This window comes from Monodon monoceros, unplaced genomic scaffold, assembly GCF_005190385.1.
Source record: "Monodon monoceros isolate NGI ecotype Baffin Bay Population unplaced genomic scaffold, NGI_Narwhal_1 Super_Scaffold_14, whole genome shotgun sequence".
In the NCBI taxonomy this organism is placed as follows: domain Eukaryota; kingdom Metazoa; phylum Chordata; class Mammalia; order Artiodactyla; family Monodontidae; genus Monodon; species Monodon monoceros.
The window spans coordinates 28776663-28781662 of NW_021703770.1; the positions used below are offsets into that span (position 1 = coordinate 28776663).

Sequence of the window (5000 nt, forward strand, 5' to 3'; positions counted from 1 at the left end):
TGTGGCCTCTCCCATTGCGGAGCACAGGCTCCGGACGCGCAGGCTCATCGGCCATGGCTCACGGGCCCAGCCACTCCGCGGCATGTGGGATCATCCCGGACCTCTCACTGTTGTGGCCTCTCCCATTGCGGAGCACAGGCTCCGGACGCGCAGGCTCATCGGCCATGGCTCACGGGCCCAGCCACTCCGCGGCATGTGGGATCTTCCCGGACCGGGGCACGAACCCGCGTCCCCTGCATCGGCAGGTGGACTCTCAACCACTGCGCCACCAGGGAAGCCCCCTCACTACCTTATTTTAAATTTCAAACCTCCCTCTGTGTTTTATTTTTCTCTCCGACTTATTTTTGTCCTTAATGCTTTTAAGCATTTAACAAAGTATACATTTTGTGCATTTATTTGTTTATCATCTTCTTCCTCTGTTGGAATATAAGATCCTAAGGGAAGAAGTTCACTGCTGAATTTGCTGCCTAGGACAATACCTTTCACACACACAATAGGCATGCAGTGACTATTTATTGAGTAAATAAAATAGACTACTATTTTAACTTTTTACTATATTTTTATGTTCTATATGGAAATTGCTTTCTATCTTCCATGACTCTGAAATAATTATATTTATACATTAGTGTGCTGGACTTCCCTGGTATTTTAATGTTATAGAATTGCACACCCATAATTAAAGCTAATTTTATTATTTTTACAATGTTATTTGGCTTTAGGGTGTATTTCTATGCTATGAAAGTTATTTACCATTATCTTTTTATTGCTTTATTCTTCACATTGGGTTAGAATAAGCACGACTATGTTGGCATCAGGCAACAGCTCTCATATTTGTACTGACCAATTCTTTTTGTACCCCTCTTCTCCTTTCCTCTATGTTTTAAGCTTTGCAGGAGATAAGAGAGGATGATAAAAGTGTGTTTGTGAAATATTTTATTTCTGATAGAACAGACCTATGTGAGGCAAATGGATTTAAATGCTGCGTAATAGTTGACATTTCTGAACCCTGCTTTGACTGTCTGTGAAGCATGTAATGAAATTAAGAAGAGCATAAAGATAGGATTTGGGTGGATTTCCTTGTTTTCAGGATCAATTATTTCGACCTAAGTCCATTAGCCAGACTGCCCCAGTATTAAGGAGCATTTTTCACTAATTTTAAGCCAAATACAATAATTTCTGGGGTTAGGGGAGGATACAGGGGAAAGAAAAGGGGGTTATAAGGAAGCCAACTTGTAGAGAGAAACACAAAATACAACCCTCTCCGAAACAGACCTGAAAGCATGAAATCTATTACAATTGTTGACTTTTTTTGCACCAACCTCTAACCTGCCATTTCTGAAACATTCCTAAGAAGACTTGAAAGAAGCTGTTAAAAGCATATCTGCCCAGAAGCCCTGGAAAAACTATAGCTGCAAAGTGTCTTTACTGTTTATGTAAGAGCAATCAAAGGTATCAACAAGCAAGACAGCTGAAGCTGTTCTCTCAGGAAAAAAAAGCAAAATTTATCCAAACTGAATATTTCTATGAAATGGGTTACAGGGAATTCTGCAGCCAAGTATGCATCCCCCATATGCTTGTGTATTCCTCCCTATAAACATGAATATTCATAAATACAATCCCAGTAGATGGGAACAACCTAAGCAAATTACTGAACATTAGGAACAGCAGAAAAACCTCTAATGCAATTCAAGTATTCACACAGACCTGGACGATTTGCATCAAATAACTGGGCAAAAAGATTACAACTACATTGCCTGTACTTGTTATAATCTGTGACTGAGTTGTTTGATCTCTATTAGTTACCACGTTAAAGGTCAAAAGTTGTTACTTGACCATTCTTTAATGCTACCCTTGCTATAAAATCTAGAGTATTTCCCCTTAAACTGAGGGCACAGAACAGAGAATCGTTTGAAGCATGCATTGTTTTAGAGAAGTGTTCTCAGAGGTTATTTACTGAGGCAGCCATTCTACTCCTTAAGGGCCTGACACTTAAATATTTTATTTCTTTAGTGGGATTTTTTTTTTTTGATGTTTACTTCTTAATTTTGTCAGTGTTTCTGCTGCGAACAAACACTTCATTTTCTAATTCAGTGTGAGCTGGGAAACCAACTAACCGGTCTGTAAAGGTTGTATCTAAATTAAGAGTTCATAAGTTCTCTGTGAAGATCTGACAGACTCTTATAATGATAAAGTATGAGACTAAAATATAAGACATTTGTGGTATCTAACTAAAGTTTTGTTTGTTTAAAGCAAAATCTATATTTGCATATATTGAAATGTATACCTATATTTAAATTTAGGTGCCTTTTGTTTGTTTTCTCATTTTTCTAGGTTGTTGGCTGTGTTCTGGAACATAGCAAAAATATACAGAAGATATATGTCTACATTAAATACTATTGTAATATTTGCTCACAAGATAGGACCTTCTACAACAAAAGATTAGCATTTAAAAGTTATGTGGATGGGGGTGCTTTCTGACTCCCTGTGGAGGAGGCCCTGTGGTCCCCATCTGGTTTATCCTACACAAGCTGCTTCTATGCCAGGCCACCCAAGTTTGACCCTAACAAGATCAAAGTCATACACCTGAGGTGTTTCAGTGGGGAAACAGTGTCACAGGTACCCCGGCTCTCACAGCCATTTGCCTGGATGTCTCCAAAAGAGATTGGTGATGACATGGCCAAGACAACTGGTGACTTGAAAAGTTAGGATTACAGTGAAAACGAACATTCAGAACAGGCAGGCCCAGACTGAGGTGGTACCTTCTGCCTCTCTCTGAACATCAAAACCCTCAAGAACTACCCAGAAATGGAAAGAAGCAGAAAAACTATAAGCACAATGGAAATAGCACTTTTGATGAGATTGCCAATATTGCCTGACAGATACAGCACCAACCTTTGGCCAGAGAACTCTCTGGAATCATTAAAGAGATCCTGGAGGCTGCCTAGTTTGTGGGCTACAATGCTGATGGCTGCCACCCATATGACATCACCAATGACATTGGCAGTGGGACAGTAGAACGCCCAGATAGTTAAGAACTACAGAGGAAAACATTTTGATAAAGGATTATTTGACAACCAAAAAAGAAAAAAAAAATTGTTATACGGAAGTCACATCATCTCTTCATGAAATATAAAGATAATTTGATAGGGAATCTTCTCAGATTTATGCTCAGTATGGTCATACAAATCACCTATCAAGTCTGAGATTGTGAACTGAAATTGTGAAGAAGGCCACAGACAAACTTCAACAGGTCCATGAGCACCTTAACATTATATGCAATTTCACACGTGTATATGCACACATTTTATCTGAATGAATTAAAAATTTTGTAAGAAAGAACTTTGAAATACTTAATGACCACATGCAGACTAAATTGATGAAATAATAGTGGTTATATTAGTTTATTGTTCAATGTGAAGAGTGATTGATATTTTGTCTGGTGTTAACTAAAATAGAGATATTGCTTATAGAACAAACGTCTGGAAGGACTTGCATTGTATTAGTAGAAGAAATAGTCCTTGTGTACAGAAGCAGAATTCAAATATTTAGGTAGTGAAGAAGTTACCTAATAAATTACAATATTCTTGTGTAATATGATGCTTCCATGTAGAGCCAATCATTGGCAAACCCAATAAATAATCCAAGCATCAATAAATCCTCAAGTGTTTATTAATTTCTTACTCTGCTTCTAGGGGGTCTGTGCAGTGGTGATAATATGACTCATGGGTTTGTCTGAATAATTATCAACATGCTTGGCGCTTTATTCCGCAGTGTGGAAGAAATGAAAGAAATTAATAAATGTCAACTGCTTGTCCTGTGTACTAACTATTGAAAAAAATCTTTATTTTTATCTGCTTACTTTTCAGAGGATGCCAAACTGGTTCCTTATGAATGTGATATCCATTGGGGCTAGTGTTAATACAGTAAATTAAACTATCTTGAAGCACACCGGAGGCTCAAGGTCAAAGCCAATTCATACCGAGATGAATATTAACTTGGCAAATGTTTCCAAATGTCTGAACTTCTGTAAACTAGAAGTTTACAGATGTATCTTTTATTTGAGTTCGTGTTCCTTCTATGTTCTCTACACTTAGGGGTTCCAATTTTAGCCTATAAGTATACTGGCATCTGCAATGTGATTTTATTTCTACTTTAGTTCATTAGAATTTTAACCATCATGGCATATTAAAATTTCACTAGGTTAGAGAAAAAATATTAATGCTTTAACATAGGTAGATGTTTATACATTAATACTTAAAGTATCTCTTAATAAAAAAGTAAACTAAAGTGACATATCATCTTTAACTTGTTATCAATAACATTACTTTTGTCCGCAAGTTGGGATAATCACCTTTCTAGAGGTTTACAGAGATATTACAGTTTTTAAAAGGAGATAAAGGAGGTATTAGCTTACTTTCCTTGAAGGTCCTCATGAGAAGGGTTAACATGGCTTGCTCCGTGTTACTGGTCTAGTTACTGGACAGACACATCCAAGGAAACACAATGTGGAGTCATATATAAAACAGTAAAAAAATGTTTGCTTCCTTCCTGCCAACACAGCTTAAAACTCACATTTCCACCCATAATGAAGTTGGAATGGCTTAAAAATGACTCAAATTGTATGTTTAAGATGAAATGATCACTGAATTTTTGGTGGTATTTCTTTACATTTTATTTTTAGGATTTTAAACCACTTTATTGAGGTATGATTGACATACAAAAAACTACATATTTAATGTATACAACTTGATGAATTTGAAGATAAAGATACATCTTACATATTATTCTGAAACCTTGACCATGTCTATTTTTAAAACCCCTTTCTACAATATTGTCTGTTAATTAAAAATCTTAAAAAAAAAAACCCAGTATCCTATATACACATGGAGTCTCCTAATCTGTCCTAAATAGAGGCTTTAAAATTGTTTTATATTGGGAAGGAAGCTACTCTTAAAATAAAATGGTAAAAACTGAGTTGTTTTTGTAAATAGAGCAAATCA

The 5000-nt window shown here is 36.5% G+C and overlaps 1 protein-coding gene and 1 pseudogene across 1 annotated transcript in view; one reads left to right on the forward strand and one right to left on the reverse strand.

Annotated features, from left to right (window-relative positions):
• The window catches only part of ZFPM2 (zinc finger protein, FOG family member 2), a 462014-nt gene that overhangs the window by 58911 nt on the left and 398103 nt on the right, over positions 1 to 5000 (reverse strand). The gene's annotated exons all lie outside the window — the stretch shown is intronic.
• LOC114895641 lies at positions 2482 to 3032 on the forward strand (annotated as a pseudogene).